The 17,789-nt window shown below is 37.7% G+C and overlaps 1 pseudogene; it reads right to left on the reverse strand.

Annotated features, from left to right (window-relative positions):
• Window positions 1-10,639: 10,639 nt before the first annotated feature.
• Window positions 10,640-15,444, reverse strand: LOC131517973 (importin subunit alpha-1-like; annotated as a pseudogene).
• Window positions 15,445-17,789: the final 2,345 nt, after the last annotated feature.

The following is a 17,789-nucleotide window of genomic DNA, read 5'->3' on the forward strand; positions in this document are numbered from 1 at the left end:
CATTACTTTACCTTAGCCTCATTTTTTTTTTTTTTTGGTTTTGTTCCTAGTTAATGACATTTTTCATTTTATTCAAGAGCTCTAATAGGTAAAACAAGTTCACATATGCTAAACTTCTGTTTTGAATTTTATATTTGTTAAGGTTATGACTGTAAATCTTGCATGTATAGCTTATAAAGAAGATACTTACATTTTATATGCCTAGATTCATTAATTCAATATTATAAGTTGATAGAATAATAACTTCTATAATTATCTCTGGTTAAAAATGAGGTATTATCCATCTTGAATATAAACCTGTCCTGGTTTTATTTCAAATGACCATTCATATCATTTGTTGTCGTCATGTACACAAGCAGAAATGCAGCAAGAAGTAGTGACAGTACAATTAAAATCTCTGAAAGTGTTTTTTTTTTTTCACAAAATCTAATCTTATTGTCATCTGTTATTCAGAAAGCTGAAGCTTTACCATCATATTCTTAGGCATGTTGTGCATTATTTTAAATTTATAAAATAAGGAACTTGGATAAACTATTCCTAATATGCTTTCTGTTGATAAAATTTCATGATTCAATAGGAAGCACTGAAGAAAAATACTTAGAGAATAGTGCTTTTTATTTCAAAAATCTTATTAGGAGGTAATTTTGGTAGCATTTATAGTTTGTATATATGTTCCATGTTTTCATTAAAATGCATCACATTACTATTTTCTGGAACTAAAATGAAAGTATATATTGAGCATATATTGGGAAATTAAGACTTATAATCCTAGAACAGTAATGAAACTGCGATTCACATATAGAATCTACTATAACTGATCAACAATTCAGGAATTTAATGACAATCTAAAAATTTCAGAAGCCTGTGAATGTGTATATGATTAGATAAGGACTGTTAGAATAAATGATAAAGAACAGTTTATATTTTGGAATTTATCTTGATTATTTATTGAAGATATGATTAAAGATAGTGTTAACACAAAAGCCTGGAAGAGTAGGAACACTGTTCTTAGTCATAATGTGTCAGCACTTCATACTGGTGCCGTGGTCAGGTTAATTATAAGGCCTATATTCAGAACTTCTGAAATAAATAATTTTCATCATGGATAAAGTAGAATATGGTTTTTGGTGCCTGGTTCATGTATTATTTAGCTCAGAAAGCATTCTGAAGAAGAATTTAGAAATAGGGCACTTTATTCACTGGTAGGAACTTAGGTGATTAGAGATACATTATTTCTGTGGCCTGTTCCAGGATAGTATGTTTTGAACACATTGCATTTTCAGATTGGTTTGAAACTTGGCCTTGCTACTTTTAATCTGTGTCACTTTGGTCAAGAAATTTAGCATGTCATAAATATAGTTTCCTTATAAAGAGAGAATAATGGGGCTTACATTTCTCAAGGTTGTTGTGAAGATTAGAGTGGATGCATTTGAAATACTCAGCACCAATATACGTGTAAGGTGTATATATATTATTCATACATATATATCATCAGAATCACTAACAGCAAATGTTTCTCAATGGCCTGTTGAGTACAGGCTTTATATTGGTTCTCTAAATATAAAAGGGTAGGATTTGTGGTCTCCACACTCAGAAGCAATGCTGAAATAATGTATTTACTAATTGGCACAGTAATTCTTTACCCGACATCTTTAACAGTTGTTTTAAAAAATTGTATTAGACAACGTGGATGGAACTGGAGGGTATTATGCTACGTGAAATAAGTCAGGCAGAGAAAGACGGATACCATATGTTTTCACTCATATGTGGATCCTGAGAAACTTAACAGAAGACCATGGGGGAGGGGAAGGGGAAAAAAAAGTCACAGAGAGGGAGGGAGGCAAACCATAAGAGACTCTTAAATACTGAGAACAAACTGAGAGTTGATGGGGGGTGGGGGAGAGGGGAAAGTGGGTGATGGGCATTGAGGAGCGCACCTGTTGGGATGAGCACTGGGTGTTGTATGGAAACCAATTTGACAATAAATTATATTTAACATAAAAAGTAAAAAATAAAAAATAAAAAAATAAAAAATTTTATTAGATTTGAATTTCAAAGCCTTATTAGCTCTCCCTTAGTGGTAACTCCCTGGCTGTCCCTCCTCTTTTGCCAACAGGCTAGTGGAGTTGAACTACCAGTTTTACTGTTATATTCACTTTTCATCTTTAGACCTAGATATTCAAATAATGGAAGATATGATGGGATTTTAGAGTCAACCTGATTGGGGCATGATGTGAGTGGATTATGGGGGTTCCCCTCATGAAAACCAAGGTCGAAGGAGGACTGTATACTTGGTACCTCTTGGCGTGACTTGCTTACAGTTTTTATTTGTTTAAAAAGGTGGATTGATGGCATGGAAATCAGTAATCATAAGTTGGGAATATGGATCTTGGCTGTCAGACCTTACAATGAGAGTGGGTAGGTTCCTCATAAGTCCTGTGGCATCCCACTTTCTCTGTTCTCAGGCCCCAGTACTTCATAGAATTATAGATGATTTGTTTTTGGTTGCTTTCTCTGCCTCCCAACTGCTTCATAGTTTTAACTAATATTCTCTGTTATCCTCATAGATAGAATTCAGAAATGGAGTTATCATGTATCCATATATGTGTACTTTGTTGTCTATAATACATTTTTACAAGTATGAATAACTTCTTGAACGAGAATCCATACTCAATATTTTTGTAGCAGTCTTGAACTGGAGTAATTATCAAGTAATATGTGTCTGTGAGACAGGGGACCACTGATGTATGTTAATATTCCCCCAAATCGCTCTCTACTCCCACAATATTCATATCTCCAGCACATTTATTGAGCAGTTACAGTGTCCTAAACACTGACGTAAGTGATTTACATATAACAATGTATATGTTTATGACAATCTAGGTGTGTTCTATCATTATCCCTAATATTGAGGATGATAACACTAAAGTACAGAGAGTCCCTTAGCTAGTCCCACTTGTCCCAGGCCTCACAGCTAGGAAGTGGCAGAGTTGGGGCCACCCCCCAAGTCTTCTGAGTGCAGAGTCTATACTCTTAGCACTTACACTGCCAATCTTCTAGGTTTGACTTTGTTATTTAAAATTGCTGGAAGAGGGGCACCTGGGTGGCTCATTCAATTGACTGACCGACTTGGGCTCAGGTCATGACCTCACGGTTCATGAGTTTAAGCCTGCATTGGGCTCTGTGCTGACAGCTCAGAGCCTGGAGCTTTCTTCAGCTTCTGTATCTCCCTCTCTCTCTCTGCCCCTCCCCTGCTTGCATTTTTTTTTCCTCTCTCTCTCCCCAAAATAAATGAAAACATTAAAAATAATTTAAAACTGCTGGAAGAGAGTGGGATGGTAAAGATGATGTCTATGGGAGGCTTTCAGAGCCAGTGGATTCCGTCCCCCGCCCCGTGCATAATTGTGAATGGGGCTTGTGGATCAGGAAGCACCTTTGGGCAACTTGTAGTGATACAGTAATCCCAGTATGATTCCATATTTTGGATTCATGCTTTTCTTACAATCTAGCTTCAGGTTGGAAAATGAATTGACACTGTCAAACAGTATAAAGTTCTACACTGAAGACAAGGAAACTAGAAGTCAGACCTAGAATTCTCTCTCTGGTTCAAATTTCTTATGTAATTCAATTTACATACGTAGTAAGTCCTGAGTGTAATCTCTACTATTATCTGCCTTTAAGTAAAGTCCTTAAGATATGGCCGTCTCCTGTCTTTCTGCAACACTTTGGGGTAATTCCGATCACCTCATTGAGTATTGTGAAATTATAAAATTAAAAAGTTCCCACTATAGTATGAAAGTATTTTTAAGATGATGTTGCAGGTCCCATATAAAAATATGTAAATTCTCTAAGGACTAGAAATATTTTTCATTGATTTAAAATAATATTTGGATCATATGTCAGTTTGGAATAAATTGATTTATCAAGCATCTTGTTTTGGCACAGTGGTGGCTACAAGTACATCAGTTATCTTTGGAAGAAAAATGGTTTCTATAGGTCATAAGTTAGGTCAGTTAGTCATCCTGGATATATTGTGTCTCTGACACTGTTTCCTTAGATTTGATCTTGCTTCTCTCTTATACATTTGAAGCTTATTTAGGAATGTGTCAGAACAAGCTGTCTCTCAAGCCTAAATTGTTAGCCTTGAGGGCAGGGACCACGTTGTTATATTATGTTTGGAGCAGGGCACAAGAGAGCACTGCCCAGATAATAAAGGATGGTGATGAGCTCAAGTGGGTGACCTAGCTCATCAGTCTGGACACCATGGGCAGAGAGCACATGCCATTGTTCTCAGAGTTTTTTCCTTGATGACCTCTCAAGCTACTCTTCACCTTGCTATGAATTCTTATTTAATTTCTTTTTACTTTAAAAAGAAAGGTCTGTAACATAACTTGTCTACTTTTGTTTTGCAAGCATTCAGTTTTAAAACAATTGAAAGTCATACCTGATCTTGTTTTTTTTATACTTAGTATTTAACAGTCTTGGCATATACAAGAGTTTGATAAATGAATGTTAAATCAAATTGAATTGGTACCTTTGACAGTGGGTAATCAGGCAGTTGAGAGCAAATTAAAATCTAGAATCCAGGTTTCCTGTCTACTCCCTCCCCGCCAAGAGGAACAGTGGATTCCCAATGGCTCTCTGACCCTCACTCAGAATCCAGCTTGGTTTTGGGCTGCTGTAGATCTTAAGGCCAGGGGATTGATAAAAAAAAAAAACCAGACTTGAAAATGTAGTTAAGTTTGTAATTGAGTTTGATTTCAACTTGGGTTTGTAATATTAACACTCTGGGGAATTCCTGGTTTTCCTCCACTTGGAGAACTTTGTATCACTTCCCAGAGGAGCTGTGAACTGGAAACAGGACGACTTAAACTTCTTATTAAAAATGGACTTTCCTCTTGATGGCATGCTTAAGCCTTATAAAACGCTATTTTGGTGCTTTTACTGGACGTGTTTAAGCCTGTATTGCTCAATGCCAATATTACAGGAATAAGAAACTATGTTCTGACAATAAAACATCCATTTGAGAAAGATGGTAAATTTATTGGGAACATTTCAGGGTTGAAGCATATTTGTAACTGTGAGATATGGCCTCAATTATTAATCATCATGAGAAACTGAATAGAACTGACTCTGATATGCTAGATTAGTGGCATTTGATTTTAGTACTCCAAACTGAAATCATCATCTGTGAAAAGAGATTTGCAATCTTTTCAGTAATTCAGCCCTGGCTATGTTATAGCCCCAGAACTCTGGCTTTAATTACTACTGATTTCATTTTACCTTCTCCTAGAGATGCCACTTTGAAATGTGGTCAGAGGATTCAAATCATTTCAAATTTGATACTTTGAACTAAAGTAAATCCAGAACTGTGGGGTTAAGAAGATTGTGAGCTTTTTAGTCCAGTAAGTAGGAAATGGAGGAGGGAAGATGTCATTTTTGAGCACTTACTCTGTTTTAGGAATGTTAGCCAAATGTAGGTATTATTCCCATTTTACAGATGAGAAATCTGAGACTTAGAGCAGTTTGATGTTTTGCCCACAGCTGCCCCACTTACAAGAAATCAGCCAGGATCCAAACCAGCCTGAATGACTTCCAAGTCTGTATGCTTCTGACTCTGCTGTAGAGATTCCCTCCTGAGTTTTGTACATATTTAAGTCTCCATAGCAGTGCTTTCCTCATATTGCACTTACACTGGTATTATAGTTATGTCAAGTTTTGTTTTATCTCATTAGTCTATATTCTTATTAATGAATAAGGCTGTGTTTTCTATGCAACTGACATAATGCCTCTTCCACATAGTAGATGTTTTAAAAAACTTACTGAATAAAATTGTTCAACAATCTGACATTGTTTCCTACTTGATGTAGATCTAGGGTTCAAAACTATTCTTTCCCAAAATAATGCTAGTGGTTGGTAGTTAAAATGTTAAATCTCATATACAATATTATAATTTTCTCTTCAATCAACACTTTCTTCTTTTCAAACAGGGAAAACAACAGTATATAAATAGTGATTTCTTCTTATTAAAGAGTAGGAAAAAATATTCAGAGGGGATACAAATAAATAAACCAAAGTCCCACCCTTTGGGAGTTCATAGCCAAGTGACAGTGATGAGAGATGGTCATGATATTTATAATATAGGGTAGAATGTTCTAATGCCTGAAGAAAATATTCAAGTAGAGTTGTAAAAGTTTAGAAGAGAGGTGATTTTTTAAAATCCCAGTTTAGTTAACATGCAGTGTTATATTAATTTCAGGTATACAATATAGTGATTTAGCAATTCTATACATTATTCAGTGCTCATTATGATGAGTATACTCCTAATCCCCTTCACCTATTTGACCCATTCCCCCCAACCTCCCCACTGATAACCCATCTGTTTGTTCTCTATAGTTAAGAGTCTGTTTTCTGTTTTTTTCTCTTTGTTCATTTATTTTGTTTCTTAAATTCCACATATGAGTGAAATCATACGGTATTTGTCTTTCTCTGACTGACTTATTTCACTTAGCATTATACCCTCTAGATCCATCATGGTGTTGCAAATGACAAGATTTCATTCTTTTTTATGGTTGGGTAATATTCCATTGTGTATGTGTTTTTGTGTGTGTATTTTGCTATTTATGTGCCACATCTTTTTTAAAAAATTTATTTTTTGAGAGAGAGAATGCAAGTGGGAGAGGGGCAGAGGAAGAGGGTGACAGAGGATCCAAAGAGGGCTCTGCACTGAAAGTAGAGAGCCCAGTGAGGGGCTCAAACTCGTGAACTCGAGCCAAAATCAAGAGTCAAAAGCCTAACTGACTGAGCCACCCAGGTGCCCCAACCACCAGTTTATCTAGTCATATATCAATGGACACTGGGGCTGATTCCATAATTTGTAAATAATGCTGCAGTAAACATAGGGGTGCATATATCTTTTTGAATTAGTGTTTTTGTTTTCTTTGGGAAAATACCCAGTGGTGAAATTACTGGATCATAAGGTAATTCTGTGTTAATCACAGTTTTCCTCAGTGGCTGCACAGTTTGCATTGTAGCCAATGGTGCATGAGGGTTCCTTTTTCTCCACATTCTTGGGAACATTTATTGCTTCTTGTGGTTTTGATATCAATCATTCTGACAGGTGTGAGGTGATACGTCATTGTATTTTTTAAAAAAAATTTTAACGTTTATTTTTCAGAGAGAGAGACAGAGTGTGAGTGAGGGAGGGGCAGAGAGAGAGGGAGACACAGAATCCAGGGGGGAGAGAGAGAGGAAGACTCAGGTTCCGTCCAGCCTCTGAGCTGTCAACACAGAGAACTGTCAGAGCGAGAGCAGAGGGAAGGCAGAGAGAGAGGGAGGGAGAGAGAATCCCAAGTAGGTTCTGCATTGTCAATGCAGAGCCCTATGCAGGGCTCGAACTGACCAACTGTGAGATCATGACCTGAGCCAAAATCAAGAGTCAGATGCTTAAATGACTGAGCCACCCAGGCACCCCCTCACTGTTTTGATTTGCATTTTCCTGATGATGAGTGATGTTGAGCATCTTTTCATGTGTCTGTTGGCCATATGTAAAGGAGAGATGATTTTTAATTTGCAAGGATCAGGGAAATGTTCATGAAAGAGGGGAAATTTGACCTGGAACTTAGAAAGATGAGAATATCTTGACACGTTTCAAGGGAAGGGACTCCAGGCAGAGGAAATAATTTGAGAATAGTTATGGAGACATAAATGTCAAATGAACAATACTCAGTTTAATCTGACTGGAGTATAAGTCATGTTAAACATATTGAAAAAGTGAGATAGGAGAGGGTACTGGGGAGAGGGCTTGGGGAGCTTTCTGTTATATGTTATTTAAATTCCTTTTTAATAGTTTTATGAGATCATGACCTGAGCCGAAATCGGATGCTTAACCAACTGAGCCACCTGGGTGCCCTAGAACTGCACTTTGTAAGCACAAATTTGAGAAGATTATTTTAACAGTAATATGTAGCTTTGAAGGAAGTGGAAAAGTTAGTATACTACCACTGCAGTAGTATAGATTAGAAACTGGCATAGAATATACTATTAGTGAATAGTACAGATAAGAATAGTATGGATGAGAAAAAATTGCATATATTAGAAACAAAGATTTGAATGATGATGACATCAATGGAAATAAGAATGAGACAAATTTAAGATGAATTTTAGAATTACATATGATAGAACTGGGCAATTGGTTGAATGTACGTGCTGCAAAGGGAGACTTTAAAGATAATTTTAGAATTAGGAGGCTGGGGGAATTATAAGAAGGTTAAGAACATAATAGAACCAGAGGAATCAGTTGGCGAAGTCTACAAGAGGAGAAAGACAAGTGCTTTTTTTGTTGTGTTGAGTTACTGGCAAAGAATTCAGGGCAATTGAAAAGTCTGGTATTATTTCTATATGTGCAAAGCCTTGGTGAGGAAGGCATAGGACAAACTACAAAAGGGAACGTTATTTAATTTTCAATATCTATGAATCATAGATCCTCAGTGACTCTATAATTAATAGACATTCTATAGTAATAAACAGACATGCAGAAACAGAAACATATATATTCATACAAATATTCCTGCAAAGATACCTGATAATAGTTACCCCGATAAATTTAGAGTGTCCATCTGTGGTATTAGTACAGAATGAGAAAGGTTAAACTTTAGAATTAATTTGGATAAAATACCCCTGGAAGTTCCAATATAGTGCTTCTATGAAGTCCAAGACTCCTCCTTAGACCCCTTTGGTTGCTTATTTTCTTATCATTAACAAATCTTTTATAAGGTGATGTGACTAGAACAGGATTTGTGCTATCCTGAGGCCATTTTTATCAAATAGTGCTTGAAGGGAGCAGATTGGTCTTATAGAGGTTAGATTTCATTTTATTAATTGATGTCTAGCAGCTCCAGAATTTTCTTAAGTCAGATGGGGCACAGTTGTTTGGCCATTAACTCTCTAGCTATATTAGTCTTCCATTAATCAAACTGAAATTCAGTTTCTAAGGTAGGTTTTCAAACTTACTTATCCCCTCCATCAACCCTTTCTCCCCTTTTATCCCCCTTTCTTTTTGAAAATATATTTATTAAATGCCTGTTCCATTCCAGACATTATGTTGAATGCTAGGAGTGGATTGATGAATACGTTCCTGTTTTTAGGGACCTCATAGTCTAGTAGGGTAGAATCTTAAGTGCTTTGATACAGGAGCACAGAAAAGGGAACTAAATCAGATCTGGAAGTGGAAGGGTAAATTAGAAATGATTTTCCAGAAATGGTGACATTCGAGCAGTGTTTTGAAGATAAGTAGGAAATAGCTGGAAAAAAAGTGTTGTGGGATGGGAGAGCCCATTCTTGGTAGAGGCTTAAAGACACATTCAAAGATTTACAAATAGTCTGTACAGCTTGAAAGAAGAGGGTATTTGGGGAATTATAGGAGATGGAGTGAGAAAAATAGGCAGAAGTAAATAGTTATGAGTCTTGGGTTCAAAGGAATTTCAACCACCTCCTGAAAGCTTGGATTTCATTCAAGGGATTAACTTGTTAAAATTTGTACTTTAGGAAGATTATTTTGGTACAGGAATGGAAAATGGATTTGAAGAAGGTAAGATTGGAGGCAAGGATGTCTATGAGAGGCCACTGCTAAAATCTGGGGAAGAAGATGAAAGCTTAAATTAAGGTAGCTGAGAAATTAAGGGAAAGGATAGATTTAGGAATAATTAAGAAGACAGACCACTTGGGTCTTGGAGCCTGATTGATGAAGTAAGTGAAAGAAAGGGATAAACTCTCAAGTATTTGGTTTGGATATTTGAGTCCTTCATGGGATCATTCAGTGAAGATATAGAAGTGAGATCTGATTTTTGGAAAGAGTTAGATATTTCAGACTTTGGCATATGGAAGTTGAGATTCTCTTTGGTTATCCAGGAAGAAATGTCTATTAGGCAACTCAACTGAATGTTTTGAAGTAAGAGATATGGACTAGAGTTATCCTGTAAGCCGATGTCATAGATATGGGTGCCAAACCCCAAGGGTCATGGGGTGAGAACTGAGGTTGTAGCTCTTGGGAAGACATTTAATTGATAATCAGAGGAATACATAGACGAGAAAGATAAGCAGAAGAAGTAAAAGGGGAAAAAAGAGAGGAACAATGTAATGGAAATAGAGTTTAAAGAAGGAGGAAGTGTCATTAGTGTCAGTCTGCAAACAAGTAAACTAAGAACTACAGAAAAATTTTTATTATATTTGGCATAAAGGTGTAATCAGTGATCTTTGACCTGAGCAGTTTTAGTAAAGCAGTATGGGCAGGGCAGGAATTGAATCATGCACAATTATAAGGGGAACAGCTGAGTTAGGAATGAAAAATGAAATAGTAGGATGAGAACAGATCAAGTCCTGGGAGCAAAACCAAATTGGGGGCCAAAATGAGCAGGAATTGATGCCGGACAGGAGTAGGGAGAGGACAAACATGAGGCTCATATAGATTCTGTTGGAATATGATATAGTTTAGCTGGCATGATTGTAGTTAGGATACCCTAGAGGCATTATACAACTTCTGAACCACATTTCTGAGATGTATTTTCTCCTGACCAAACATTTCACATCCAGAGGGCAAATCAGAAATCCTGACCAGTTACATGCAACTACTCATCTAGCATTAAACAGCTGAGAACTGTTCCAACACAATGAGGCAAACTGTCTGTGGAAAGAGGAGTCTTTTATCATATACTGCATAGGCCCCAAAATCAATAAGTGCTTGACAGTCTGGAAAGCATCCTTTTGATGATGGATCCAATGTCATTGAAAGTACTTAAATGCCTCAGCAATGTTTGTCTTTTGTCAAAGAAAAATGTGGTTGTAAACTGGATGCACTGAGAAGGCTTGAAGCTCTTACTTTGTTTTCAGGGTAGGCATGCCAAGGATATCATGTACTACATTTTTAGGGATAAATATCCATCAGCATTGGTGAGGTAGCTAAGGAAGGTATCCCTGGAAATTCTGATTTGTTGAGGGAAGGACAGGAGACAAGGGTGCTGTGTGTGGATGTCTAACTTGGCTGGATGTTCTCTGATCAGATAGCTCTGGGGCAAAGGCAAGCAGGTTGACTCCATTCCTAGTTCATACTTGAGTCTGCTTCTCACCTACTTACTCCCCATAGTCATCCATTTTCTCTGGTTATTGATCTTCAGTTTTGCTCTAGGCTATAACCCTGGATCCTCTGATACCAGACTTACTATGTTTACCAGTGAATTACTAATAGCTGACTCTGGCTCACCTTCTTGGATCATATAATGTCTTATAAAGTGTACCCACTTGAGCAGAAATACACCTTGTTAAAATAGACTTGAGTAAAAGGTTTCACCCACTCTCATCACCAGAATGTTGACTGAAAATATCTTGAAGCTTTTATCAATCCAATTGCCTATCTATAACAATATGATGAGATCTCTAATTCAGAACTTTCATAAGCAACAAAAGAATTTGTGGACAATGCCTCATTCCCCAGTCTGTAAGGATAACAGTTCATGTAGTTCAATGCCACAAAGTACAAAGTGGGACAATGGCTTTTGATAGAAATTTCCAGTTTTTCGGTGAAAACTCTTTGTAAAAGAAACAGTTTTTATTCTGGTCTGGTTTGAATTTTCTTCTGTTGGCCAAGTTTAGCTGACCCTACTCTGATCCTCTTCTGTGTGTTACATGGTATTTTTGCTTACTCTCTTCTGCCTGATGATATAACTTTTTTGCTTAGAGATATTTTTTAGAATGAATTTTTTCCCATTGGAACTGTGCAAAATGTTTAATTCATTTTGTTCTGCAAAATGTTGGTACCTGCTTTCTTCTTGCCTCTGAAAGGGCTGGTTGATGTTGCCCTGTGTCTGTCTCTGCATTACCCCATCCATCTCTGTCCTTGTGGCCCTTGCTCACTTTTCCCATGCAGCACTCTTGTCCTGATCTGTATTCTCTTCATTGTGGTGATGGTTAATAGCTCAGACTTCAGAATGAAGCTGCATTCTTACATGGAGATTCAAGTGGGAAAGAATTTGCTTCCATACTCATTCAAGTTGGCGGTATTCATTTCCTTAAGGATGTATTACTGAGGGCCCAGGCTTCTTACTGGCTGTTGTCTGGAGGCCTTCCATAGTTCCTTGACACATGGCTTCCTTGGTATGCCTGCTTGCTTTATCAAGACAGCAAGGAGAATCTCTCACTTCAGTCTGCTAAGAGGCAATATTATATGATGTAATATAAAATGGGAGTGACACACTTACATTATATGATGTAATATAAAATGGGAAAGAACACACTTTCGCTGTGTTCTATTTGTTAAAGCAAGTCGTAGGTCTCTTCTACACTGAAGAGGAGGGGATTACACAAAGGTGTAAACACTAGGCAGTGGACAGTGTTTGGAGGGTGCAGTCACCATAGGGTCTGTGTGCCATGCCCAGATGGTTGACAAATTGTAAGGTCATAGGAGGTACTGAACTATTCCATAGCCTTAATCTTATTAATTCTATGAACAAGATATCAAAATATCATACTATAATAGAGCTTGGGAAGATAATGGAATAGGAGGACCCTGAACTTGGCCATCCCATGTTTACAACTAGATATCATCCACATCCAAGTCAATAAGCCAGAGAATGATTGGAAGGCTGACAGAACAAACTCCACAACTAAATATAGAGAAGAAGCTGCATCTGAAAGTTTAGGAAAGTCAGAAAGGCAGAGGGAGGATGCCTGTAGGAGGAGGGGAAACTGCACATGGAGAGGGCAGAGAATTGGGCCCTTGCACCATGGAGTTCACATGAGGAAAACTATTTCTTATAATATTTGGCTTTAAAACCTCTGGGTGGCAGGGTGGCACAGATACTTTTAGCTCAGGTACAGGGCTGGGGCAAATTTTGCCCAAATTTTGCTTGTGGCCCACCCAGCTGCTGGGTGCATAGCTGCTGCCATCATGCATGCTGTGCCACACCTAACAACCACACAGCACCCAGCCAGGTTGCTCCCTGCCACCGTTATGCCCTGGGCCCAGCTATGCTCAGCTACCAATAAGCACCACGCCTAGCCTCATGCCCCTGGCCACCTGACATGTAGGCCCCAGCTGCCCTAGCACTTCAGGGAATCCAGAATAGGAACTAGTGGCTCAGTGAAAAATTTTCTAACACCACCACCCTGTTCTTAAATTCCCTGGCAGGCATGCCTGCTCAGAGCTGGCCTGCTGGGTCCCCCTAACACCACAAAGAGCAAGGAGAACTCACAAAAGGCAGGGAGTCAGTGCAGACAATTGCGCTGAAAGGAAAAGTGACTCAGAAACAGTATCAGGGCATAAGCAACACACATAGGATACTCTCCTGAAGTGCCAGGTTCTGGTGAACAGGGAACATTGCCATGCAAGGCACTTCAGGACCTCTTCTTCGTAAAGTCACTGCTTTCAAGAGCAGAAGACATAGTTGCCTTTTTCTTTCTCTCTCTCTCTACCTTTCTTTCTTTCTTTCTTTCTTTCTTTCTTTCTTTCTTTCTTTCTTAGAAAAGGGTGGAATTTAATCTTTAGTTACAGGACACTGCAAGATATGGATTCCACAAAGAAGTAAGAAACCCATTTAGAGGAGAAGCTTCCTAGAGTATGAATGAGTACAATTTGGAACTGTTCAAGTACAGTTTCATTGTAAAAAGTGCTACAATAATAAAACACATTTAAAAGAGTTCTTAGTAGAGAAACAGTAAGATATACCAAACATAGTACACAACAAACTTAAAATTTTTTTTAAAAACTTTATTTTGAGAAAGAGAGAGTGTGAGTGGGGGAGGGGCAGCGAGAAAGTGGGAAAGAATCCCAAGCAGACTCGGTGCCCTCTTCTCAGAGCCCAACTTGGGGCTTGATCACACGAACCATGAGTGTCATCCTGAACTTGGATTGTAGAGCCTTCAGAGTTAGTTTCTGGAACAGCGTTTTGATCTTCCTCTTCCTCTACAAAGAAATACCTCTCAATCAAGTTTAATGAAGCTTTGTATACAGACTCATTTTAATGGTTTTGTAGAGTTTCAATTTTGTCCAAATCTCCACATTCTTTAATCATTATACTCAGTTTCTCAGTTTTACTTAGCTTCTCAGAAGGCCAAAAGATGTTTGAAATGCATCCATAATAACCAGAGTAATTTTTGTATCTTTTGCAGTTAAGAGATTCATCAATTGTTCTATTATGCCACCATGAATGATGTATACAGTCTGTTCAACTGTTCTTCCACTTGTATAGTTGGTCACAACCCATACAGCATCCTTTTGTGTCTTAAAGTCTGTCTCAGAGAGAAAATCAGTGAGGGATGGTACTAATCCATGATTCACAACTTGCTGTATCTGGTCTTGGTGACCAGCTATGATGTTTGACAGTGTCCACATAGCTTACTTCTGAATATTAGTTTTGAGGTTCATTAGCAGGCTTGGAAGGACAACATGTACTCCTACATCTATTACAACCTGAGTCTGTTCATCTGCCCCAATGACAATATTTACTGTGGCTTTTAGCATGGGAGTCACAATGAGCAATTCACTAGCTCCTAGAAGCTTTACAAGTTGGAGCACAACTCCTATTTTCATGACCATTTTAGTCCATTCATTTGGACCATCAGTAAGATAGGAGATGGCCCAGCAAGTATCTAATAATACTTCTGGATCATCATGATTCAGGAGATGAACTAAGGTAGGAAGAATCTGCTCAGTAGCATCTAACAGACATTCAGGATTCTTGTGACAAAGGTTTGAAAGTGTCCAAGGAAGGTTATGTAAATAACCACATTCTAAAGATTACATATCAGAAACTGTAAGGAGAGCCAACAGCAGGTCAACTGTACCATATTTGATAAACAAGTCTTGAGGAACTGAACCATCATCTGCATTGCTTCCTAGCACCCCTACAGCTTGTTCACTGATGTGGGCATGGGAAGATGCCAACAGAGAAATGAATGCTGGGGTATCACCTCCATCTACCACAATTTTGGTCTGTTCTGATGTTCTGGAAACAATGTTAGTGAGGGCCTAAGCAAATTAAAACTGAATAGGACTACAATCAGTTCCACCCAAGAAGTATACAAATTTTGGAATCAAAACCAGCCCAGATTATGTTGTCTATGGGAGGCTGTGTTTCCCTGGAAAGCAGTTTCCTACCAGCTTTAGTAGCCAGGAGCTAGCTTTCCAAATGAATTGCTATTTATGCCTTGGACAATGTCATCAACAGACCAACTTACAGTGCCTTGGTTGTTGTAGTTCTCTTGCAGTAGAGAAGTAACACCATCAGGAAATGAGCTTACATTTTTCCTTTTCAGCATCTGGTCATCCTTAGCTTTCCTCAGCTCCTCATTAACTTCTATTCAGTGCCACCTCATTTCTGTACTGTCTTTCCCCTTGTTCTTGAACCTGTTAAGGCAGACAGCTGGCGAATTAGCATTTATATTGGTGGACATGGTTATGAGACAAAGGGAGAAAGCTATACAGCTGGCTCAGGCTTCCAGGAGATGGTGTGGGGGCATGTAGGTCAGCTTCCCTCAAAATGTCCACAATGGCTCAGCCCAAAGACAGTGTTATAGCTAACTTTCTTAACACAGAGAAACAGACAAAGAGGCAGACAAAATGAGGAGACAGAGAAATTTATCACAAATGAAAGGACAGGATAACACCACAGCCAAAGATCTAAGAGAAACAGATATAAGTAACATGCCTGAGAGAGAACTTAAAGCAATTATCATAAGGATACTCACTTGACTTGAGAAAAGAGTAGAAGACATAAGTGAGACTTACACAGAGATAAGGAGTAACATAGCAGAGATAAAGGACTCAATGAATGAAATGAGAAACACACTTGACAGAACGAATAGCAGGATGCAAGAAGCATAGGAATGAATTAGTAACCTAGAAGAAAGAATAATGTTTACTAATCAAGCTGGCCAAAAGAGAGAAAAAAGAATTACACAAAACGAGAATAGACTTAGGGAACTCAATGACTCCATCAAACATAGTAACATTTGTATTATAAGAATCCCAGAAGAAGAGAGAGAAAGGGGGGCAGAAAATTTATTTGAAGAAATAATAGCTGAAAACTTCCCTAATCTGAGGAAGGACACAGATATCCAGATCCAGGAGGCACAGAGAACTCCCATCAAAATAAACAAAAGCAGACCTACACCAAGACATATTGTAATTAATAGAAAGATAAAGAAAAAATATTAAAGCTGTAAGATGAAAGAAGTCAGTAACTTACAAGGGAAAATCCATAAAGGTGGCAGGAAATTTTCAACAGAAACTTTGCAAGCGAGAATGGAATGACATGATATATTCAAAGTGCTGAATGGGAAAAATCTGCAGCCAAGAATACTTTATCCAGCAAGGCTATCATTCAGAATAGAAGGAGAGATAAAGCATTTACCAGACAAAAACTAAAGAACTTCGTGACTAGTAAACCAGCCCTGCCAAAAATATTAAAGGGGACTCTTTGAGTGGAAAGGAGAGATCAAAAGTGACAATATAAAGGTAGGAAACGCAAAAACAGTGAAGATGAATATTTTTGTAAAAAAACAGTTAAGGAAATCACAAAAAAGAATATAAAATATAATAACATATACCTAAAATGTGGGGAGTAGAGAGTTCAAACTTAAATGACTATTAACTTAATATATACTGCTGTATGCAGAAGAGGTTATGTACAAACCTAATGGTAACCATATATCAAAGACCACTAATAAACATGCAAGGAATAAAAAGAAATACAATATATCAGTAAATAAAATCAGCAAAACATGAGAGAAAGACAAAAGCTCAGAGAAAATCTTCAGAAAGATTACTTAGCCACAAACTAAGTAATAATTTGGTAATAAATACATATCTGTCACTAATTACTTTGAATGTAAATGGATTAATGTTCCAATCAAAAGACATAGAGTGACAGAATGGATAAAAAAGCAAGACCCATTCATATGCTGCTATAAGACCCTCATTTTAGACCAAAAGACACCTACATATTGTTACTAACAAACATAAAGAAACTCATTGATAACAGAATACTAATAGTAGGGGACTTTAATATTCCACTTACAACAATGGACAGGTCATCTAAGCCAAAAATCAACAAGGAAATAATGGCTTTGAATGACACACTGGACCAGATGGACTTAATAGATATATTCAGAACATCTCATCCTAAAGCAGCAGAATACACATTCTTTTCGAGTGCACATAGGACTTTTTCCAGAATAGATCACATACTGGTTCACAAATCAGGCCTCAAGTGTGAAAAGATTGAGGTCATACCATGCTTATTTTCAGACCACAGCACTGTGAAATTTGAAGTCACCCACAAGAAAAAAATTGAAAGACCTTAAATACATGGAGGTTAAAAACATCCTACTAAAGAATGAATGGGTTAAGCAGGAAGTTAAAGAAGAAATAAAAAAAAAATATGGAAGCAAATGAAAATGAAAACATGACAGTCTAAAACCTCTTGGGTGCAGCAAAGGTGGTCCTAAGAGGGAAGTGTATTGCAACACAGGCCTACCTCAAGAAGCAAGAAAATTCTCAAAAACACAACCTAACCTTACACCTAAATGAGCTAGAAAAAGAAGAGCAAATAAAACCTAAAGCCAGCAGAAGAGGGGAAATAATAAGATTAGAGCAGAAATAAATGATATGGAAACAAACAAGAAAAGGGACACCTGGGTGGCTCAGTTAGTTAAGTGCCTAACTCTTGGTTTCAGCTCAGGTCATCATCTCATGGCTTTGTGGGTTCAAGCCTGCATTGGGCTCTGTGCTGGCAGGG

This window comes from Neofelis nebulosa, chromosome 7, assembly GCF_028018385.1.
Source record: "Neofelis nebulosa isolate mNeoNeb1 chromosome 7, mNeoNeb1.pri, whole genome shotgun sequence".
Classification (NCBI taxonomy): domain Eukaryota; kingdom Metazoa; phylum Chordata; class Mammalia; order Carnivora; family Felidae; genus Neofelis; species Neofelis nebulosa.